Source organism: Lycium barbarum, chromosome 6, assembly GCF_019175385.1.
Source record: "Lycium barbarum isolate Lr01 chromosome 6, ASM1917538v2, whole genome shotgun sequence".
In the NCBI taxonomy this organism is placed as follows: Eukaryota; Viridiplantae; Streptophyta; class Magnoliopsida; order Solanales; family Solanaceae; genus Lycium; species Lycium barbarum.
Genome location: NC_083342.1, coordinates 7264714 through 7273747, shown reverse-complemented (window position 1 = coordinate 7273747; position 9034 = coordinate 7264714). Strand labels below are relative to the sequence as shown.

The window sequence follows — 9034 nt, the reverse complement described above, 5'->3', positions numbered from 1 at the left end:
ATAGGTGACTTTAATCTCAAAAAAAAAATTAGTAAGAGAGAAATTAGAAGAGCTTTCATTTGTTTGATTTTTATTTTTTCAAATAAATCTAATACATAAACTAAAAAGAATGTTTTCCTTTAACTTTCAGATACCTTTTTCTAATTTAATATTTTAGAAATCTTTCGAAAGTGTCAAACTAATGTTACAAAAATAAACAAGCAAGAGCTAATTAAAAAAATAGCTACAAATTTTAATTTTTAACGTCGATTTGGACTCGGACTTAACACGAGCCAAATGACACTAGTTATTGAATAAACATTGAAAATAGCTCAGTTAGAGTACATGATATTTAACCACAAAATCAAGGCAAACAAAATGAAAGATAACACATGAGGAGACTTTCACAACTTGAAAATAATAGTAAGGCATATATAAAATAAAGTTTTTTTTTTTTGATGATGCACTATATTTGCATATCATTTTTATTTTATTTTAATAAAAACCAAAAGATTTATGAGGACCCTCTGCATGGTCCAATTTGGTTTGCTTGTTGTTGCCCTCCAGCTTTAGTCCAAAATGGATATGAGGAAAATGTGCCCACTGCAAAAATAGCAAATACACATAAAGATAAAATCTTGCGAAAGATATGTAGATAAAAAATCTCACTTTTTTCTATTTAGATTCCTGTTTGTCCCTACCATTCATTTTCTTGTCGACAGACTAAATTTCCCACATGTAACAAGTTATTTTCATTTCCTTTGTTGTTTTATTACTTGTTTTGTTTTTTTATGGTCGTAACTCACTACCTGATTAATTCAAATTCACGTTGCATAAGGTCCATTAAAAGAGAATAGGGCTCCCTAGCTATCAGGGTTTCTCCATTCTTACGGCTCAAGCTCAAAATTTATGGTTAAGGGTGCAGGGTGCAGACAAGGGCGGATTTACCTGGGCCGAGGATTGTCATGTGACACTGCTTCGTCGAATTTTTTTACTGGGTATAAAAAATGGACAACCCGATGCACTAAAATAATAATAATAAAGGACACTGCTTCTAAACAAAACTGCGCACTGGCCTGGTGGTTAGGCGCTCTAGATTTGCATGAGATGTCGCGGATTCAAACTTGCTCAGCCTCATTGGGCACAACTCGTCAGAAAATTTTTGACTCATACCCTTAAAAACTCTTATAGTGATTTATTCATCTGCTCACTCCCTTAATTTGGGATACCGTTTATGAAAAATCCTGCCTGCACTATTGGGTGCAGAGCTCTAATACATCCCAGTAAAAATAGCATCCACTAGCCATTTTTGGCCCTTTTTTAAAAATTAACCATTCTACTGAAGTTTTAAATTTCACATGTAAAACTCTAGGATAATGGTTATTTTTCTATTATATGGGCTGAAAAGAGGTTATTTGTGAATTTTATCCCTTTCCCACTGCACTTCTTTTTGGTAAAGAATTTTTACTAGTTGACATAAGTATTAAGTGAAACAATTTTAAGATTGTACTATTTTGGGGTGGTACAGAGACTTACATTTTTGGCAGCAGTGCTAAAAGCTTCACGGTGGCTAATATCAGGATTGCTAGCCTTTATCCTTTGTATCTCTTCCCTGCACATTTAAAACAATAAAATAATTAGCATAAGAATCTAGGCATCTACTGACAATTATTGTAAATTATATAATAATAATAATAATAATTCAAATTTACTTGATGAATTGGTTGTATGCAGAGGGAACACGCTGTTTTTTCTCTGGTGCTGCATGGTTTGATATAGGAAATAAAAATAATAATAGAGTTAGACATATTATATCTCCAAATAAAATTAAGGGTTCATGACTACTAAAAATAACACAAATTTCTGCTGGACGTTTTATCAGACGAACTTAGAGCCTGTTTGGATGGGCTTAAAAAAAGCAGCTTATAAGCTGTTTCCAGCTTATAAGCTGCTTTATATAAGCTAAGTCAAACGGGTCCAATTATCTTTTTGGGCTTATTATAAGCACAAAATAACTTTAAGCTGGCCAGCCAAACACTCAAAAAAGCTGAAAACAGCTTATAAGCAACTTATAAGCCAATCCAAATGAGCTCTTAATAATGGAGTTAGACGTTATATTTCCGGATAAAATCAAAGGTTCACTATTAAAAAAACGCAAATTTTCACTAGACGACGTTTAGTCAAACTTAATAATGGAGTTAAGACATACTATATTATATTTTCGAACAAAACCAAGGGTTGTGGTAGTATATATGTGCTTTTCTATTAAAAAAATTATATGGTATAATGAGTTAGAGTTATATATAAGTCTGTGATATTTTCAAGATTATAAGTCCTACATCATAAGGAGAAACACACATATTATAAAACTTAAATTCATCATATTACATAGTCCTATTATCACCACTTTGAACTCTATTAGGTAGTACCTACACCTCAGAAGTTGTGAATTCTATTTGGTATATACAAACATTATAAACGGATTGATAAGTTGGTATTTTACCAACTTATTTCTTCTTTTATCTTAGATTGTTGCTATGTTTTGATTAAAAAAAATAGTGCATTTAATGTCTTTTACTTCCATTTTATAGGTTTATGTGATTTAGAAGTGACCGGAAGAAACCAAGCGAAAATAAAGTCAAAAAGAGACCAAATTGGACAAAAACTGCACAGTTTTGCAAAACTGTCAAAAGTGGACAGTTTTGCAAAAACGGGACAGAACTGCAAAAAACGGGCAGAACTGCAAAAACTGAAATCTGGGGCATATTTTGTCATTTATTGAACTTGGAAAAATTAGGGCAGCTACAAAAGAGAGACTTGGGGCATATCATTAAGATCTTTGGCCATTTTTCTTACAAGCTTGGAGGCTAGGTTTTTTCTACACCATTGGAGGCGAAGATTTGAAGTACTTCAATGAGATATTTCTTAATCTTTTCTTCAATTCCTTGTTTTGTATTGAATATTTAAGTGTGTAGTATTTCATTTCTATACTTGAATCTTGTTTATGAAAATATTCTTGATTAAAGTTTGGTTTGAAACTCTTGTAATGCTTATGTATTGAATGATTTTTACTCCTAATGAAGTGGGTTATTGTTTCTTTAATTAATCTCGTTCTTGAATGTTTCCAAAGGGATTAGCTAACCCTAGGACTCACCCATTTACTTAGATTGAGCTCGGAAGAGGAAATCTAGGTTGGGAAAGATTAGTTAACAAGGATTTGGGTCATTAAACCCATCTAATAACTTGAGCTCGGAAGAGGATAGTTACTTGAGGTTAAATTGATTGTGCCTAATATCACACTCTAAGGCTTGGAAAAGCTTAGAGTGAAATTCATTGATTTGGTTGGAAGACTTTCAATGAGATTTTAGAAATCATTATCTATTAACATAAACCCGCTCTTAGTTGTAAAATCATGAAATACATTGGATCGTTACTTGAGTGTAATTTCCTTTGTATCCAAACTTGTGGCTATTGATCATTTTACTTGCTTTCTAGGTTAGTTTACATTTTTGCATTAGTTATAATTTTCTCCAAAAACCAAAATATTATCTATTGTTTGGCTTTAGCTTAGTTGGTGATAATTCCTACTTTTCCTAATCGCCTATATATTGTTCTCTGTGGGATTCGACCACGACTCATAGTTGGGTAAATTATATTTGCATACAACCGTGCCCATTCTAATTAATAGGGTGGATTTGGACGTTATCACGGATCATTTGGTTCACATGCTAGTTAATGCAAAGATTATATATTTATATTTGTAGAAATTATTTGTATGGTGATTTAATTTGGACATTGCATGTATTGATCCACACGTTCCTAGTTTTTTGAAGAAACGATCTTTAGTAAAAGGAGATTCAGAAATACTAAAGTACTAAACCTGTGTTTAAAGATATATATTGATGAGTTGGATACAAATGTAATGTCTCAATCAATTTCAGTTGTCATAACAGAAGGGGAAACTTCAGGCACATCCCGTTATTATTGGATAACAACTGGCCTTTATAAATCTGATATGTATGGTGTAAGAATTTTCATAGGATCTTAATATATTGAGGCAGTCTACACTATATACCGACATTTAGTGCAAATTTGTGTTATAAAACATGATTTTCACACCTCATTCCGATTGAATCAGCTCACTGAGAAAACACATGGTGGGAAACAAATTCTCATTGAAACGCTGAGAAACGTTCATTTTTCCTTGTGAAAAACACTACTATTTAGGTCTTCTCACCGACATTCAGTGGAAATAGCTACTAAACATTTTTCAGAGGAAAATTTTCAGTGGAAAAATAGTAATTTTTTGTAATGCTATTAAGACCTTTTGTCGGCCAAGTCATAATTAATTATAGAAATAATCGAAGCATATCCAATAGATAACAAGTATATAATCACACAGATTATACATAGTTTTACCTTAAACTACTTTTCTACTTTAAAACTCTTATGGCAATTCTTTCATGTTCTTTGAATCTCTTTCTTTTTCATATTGTAACGGTCAAGACCGAATTTAAGTTATATACATCGTCAGTATAAATAATTTTTTATACCATCAGACCACTCAAAACATATCTATGGACTACAGGTAAGATTCCTTAAAATATTCAGATTCATAACTTTGAAAATAAGACAACAAGTAAAAATGACCTAATGGTGTATCTAATTTAAACTCACCACAATAGCTGATATACACTTAATTAGCATGTTGTACATTAATGACACTTTGAAGGATGTTAAAAACAATTCAATAAAAGATTTAACCTGGATAGTATAATTTGTGTACTTTTTTAACGTGTTATCCAGCAGGTAGACTTACTTATTTTTCAAGTAATTTATTAAGTTCACTTATTGTGAATGGTTACATATAAATATATAATTATCGTTTATATAAACTTGTAGCGATTTGTTAAGAGAGAGAGAGAGAACTTACGACGAATAGGAGTGATTCTAGGTTCAATTTCAGGAGAAACAATGGCAGAAAATCTGTTGAACTTGGAAGAAGAACATGATGATGAGCCACAGGCTTTATACTTACCAGCATTATTTTCAATATTTGAGTACTGTTGTCTTTGAAGCTTCTGTCAGATAAAAAAGAAGAAAAAAATGATCATAATAATTAGTATAAAACACTTTCTTCTTCCCCCAAACAAAAAAGTGATGAAGAAAAATGCACCCCTATCTGTTCTTAGATGATTCTTTTTTACCATAAAAAGGAAAATAACAAAAGAACGAGCACATAACCAAAAAGATCTTGAAATAACTTATCTCTGTTTCATTTCATGTGAAGGTATTTGGATGGATATAGGATTTAAGAGAGAAAGATATTAAAAAAAAATTAATATTATTAAACATGTCACGATATTCCGGATGCTATAAAATCATAATGTTAGCTAAACTTAAAGTTTAAACGTGAATTGTTTCAAATATAGAAACATATCTTTATTTGTAGCAAACTGAAAAGGAAATAGTCATGGCTAAAAACACACAATTTTTTTATAGATGTCCCGTTGGAACTCTGATGTAGGTGATTTTTGACGGAAAGTCCATTGAAACAAACTGAAAAAGAAAAAGTCACATACTAATAAAAACACAAATTTTCGAGGGACATCTTGTCATAACTCTGAAGTCTGAAGGATGAGATTTCTGACAAAAGTCCTTCGAAAACGTTTACTGCAAGTTAGTTTCCGACGGATTCCATCAAAAAGTCACAGTTTTTTAAACAATGAATTTCACATAAAATGAAACGGACGGAATAATTAATGTACCATTAATTAAGTTACCTGTGGATCTTGAAGGGGAAGAGCCTGAAGTAAAAATCCGATATTAACAGAAAGCAAATTTGCACAGTGCCCACATCTTACTGGCACTATGGTTACCATGCTGTTGCATGGAACACTAACCTGACAACACATTATTCATTAATAAGGGATCAACTATGGTTTTACTGGTTTAATATTTTGTGCACTGACAATATATAAGTTTACTATACCATCAGGTTAAGTTAATTTAGAACATTATATAACGACCCATAGTAAGCTTCCATTGTATGATACATACAAAATTTAAAACAAAAAATACTATAGCTGGTGCTCGAGCTGAATGATGAAAATTATCATGTCCAGTTCTCTCGGGATGGATCTATAGTCAAAGTTCTTTACCTTTTTTTTCAGAAATGGCGTATATAACATGATGAAATTAAAGGACTAGTATCATATACAACCAAAAGATGATCATCCTCCTGAGAGGACTATATATAAGTTGTCATTTGTAACCACTTGCAAATGGTGATAAAAAAAAAGGGCAGCTTGGTGTATTAAGCTTCTGCTATGTGCGGGGCCGGGAAGAGTTGGACTACAAAGGTTTACCGTATGCAGTCTTACCCTGCATTTCTGCAAGAGCCCGTTTCCACGGCTCGAAGCAGTAACCTCTAGCCGGTCACATACCAGCAACTTTACCAGTTACGCCAAGAATCCATTCCCCTTCCTAAAATGGTGATACACAGTTTACCACTTGCAATTGGTGATACACACTTTAATTTGTCAGCTTTCAACTAATTTGTCAACTTTCTAGCTTGCTCACATACTTGCAAAAAATCAGCCAGAAATCAGAAGGCTAAAGAGTAGTATATTTTTTGATAAAACTTGGAGGAAAGTTGGTGGAGATAAAGGAGGTGCCTATACAATAGCAGACTTACAGTTATGTATGTATGTGTGTGTGAAAACCCTTAGAACTAGTACAATTAAATATCTATGTTCTAAACTCATACTTTCAAAGAACTTAGAATCTTGACACTATATAAATTAAATTCTGAATCTGTCTCTATGCGGGGATGGAAATTTCGACTCTTTTTTAGGGTTTTTGGTCCAATGTTTGGTACCTGCTTTAGCGTTGCGACCAATTCGAATTCGCATCATGCAAGGCCCACTAAAGGATAAGACGCTCCCTACCTAGATTTTTTTCATTTTTTCATTTTGAGAGTTCAAACTAGAGACCTCGGGTTAAATATAGAGTACCCTATTCACATATCTCACCACAATTCAAGTGGTAAGAATTTGTAATTTAGGTCATCTACCACCATAAGAAGGAAGAAAGGAAGCATAAAAGGATGAAGAAAACAAAATATTGTGTATTTTCACAAATGTGTTTTTCAATAATGCAAAAATCAAAGATCACTTATCCATCTTCTTCTTTTATCATATCTCTCTTTAATTCCTTTGTTTTTGGTGCCCCTGACTTTTTTTCTGACCATTGCTCAGTCACTAGAAAAGTGAGAAATTAAAGAGAGAGATAACAGGGAAAATGACATGACTAGAACAGAAATCACAGTCCATTACAAGGATCTTGAAAACTTCTAAATAAAAATATAAAACAAAAATATATGATATGAATTAAGTAGTTTCTTTTTATTTTAATTCTTTCAAAAAAAGACCTACGCTTCTATTAATATGCCCATAGATTAGAAGGTCTTTTTTTAAATAGCTCATGCTATTACGATACGAGGAGGAAGAGTAATAAAACGATTAATTGTTTCCAACATGATTTTTTTTTTGTCCACAATAGATACAAAAAGATATCCCAAGAATTGGGAAAAAAGTAAAAATTAAATTAAATTTTTGAGTTGATTATCCGGTGGGCAAATGTGTGAACAGAAAACCCCACCATCTTTTTTTTCCCCCCATTTTTGCAGAGAAGAGATCTAATGGCATCAACACTAGTAGTACAATTATTTGTGATAAGTGCAGAAGTACGAGATCATATGTAAAAATTTCTGAAAGAAAAAAGAAGAGGGAAAAGAACAATAGTAATTTGCAGCATATATCAATTCTTCTTCTTTTTTTCTTTCATTTTAAGTTAAATTTTCAAGATTTTTCAAACAAATGAAACTCCTGCACAACAAAACAACCCTTTTTTGTCCTAAGTGAAATCTAGTAACAATTAACATAAAATATCAAAGAAAAAAATATAAATTCAACCATATACATCTTTTAACCCTATAACTCAAAAGAAGACTTCATCCAATAAGATTATATGTTTGAAGAATTTCAGCCTTATTTACTTCACTTTAAACCCCAAAAAAGAGATATATATTCTCTTTAAAAAACATGTCCTTTTAATAAAAATCTATGCTCATACACACATGACCTCAAGATGAAGTGCCCTTGTTGTGTTTGATCTTCTTCCTTATTTTTCTTTTTGTACTAACACATGCTTTGTTTGACAAAAAAAAAAACAACTTCAACAGGTTAAAAACCCTTGTAATTAAGTGATCATATGCACAAGAGAAGTAAAATTGAAAGAAGTCTGAAAAAACAACTACTTCAAAGGGTTGAAAACCTTTGTAATTTAGTGATCATATGCACAAGAAATTAAAATTCAGAATTTTGAACAATTTAGAAGTAATTACCGCAAGAATGGTGTTGCAAAAGTTGCACTGCACGTAACAAACACTTTCTGAAGAAGAAGAAGAAGAAGATGTCATGTCGAATGACATTTTATATTAATAATTTTTTTTTTTTACAGGCTTTTGGCCTAGAACTAGGGTCAAAGTAACAAAGGGGGAGAAAATTTAACCAAGAAAGAAGCTAAAGAAGAAGAAGAAATATGCATATGTGAAAGTGAAGCTGTATACAATTGAAGCAAAAGGTTGAAAGAAAAAAAAAGATGCTCATAGCAGAAAATATATAAAGTGTAAAGGGAATTAAGAAAAAGCCTATTCAAAGGTAAAGATAATAGTTTCAATTTGTTTGAACCTATTTCCTTTTTAGTCCGTCTCAAAATGAATAACCTCTTTCCTAATTTGGAAACAAATTCACTTTATGAATGATTTACAGTCACACAAATTTTCAAGGCTTATTTTGAACCACAAGTTTCAAAAGTCTTCCATCTTTCTTAAATGTCGTGCCCAATCAAATGAGTTCATATAAATTGAAACAGATGGAGTATTTGGTTTCAATTAAAAAGAAAGAACACAAAGAGAGATGAGCGGATGGATGGGATGGTGGTGGGGTGGGGAGGGGGGCTTAAGAGAAGTAGTGGGGGTACGGTTTTGTAT

The 9034-nt window shown here is 32.0% G+C and overlaps 1 pseudogene; it reads right to left on the bottom strand.

The window, feature by feature from the left end:
- Positions 1 to 230: 230 nt before the first annotated feature.
- On the bottom strand, positions 231 to 8675 carry LOC132600664 (putative axial regulator YABBY 2; annotated as a pseudogene).
- Positions 8676 to 9034: the final 359 nt, after the last annotated feature.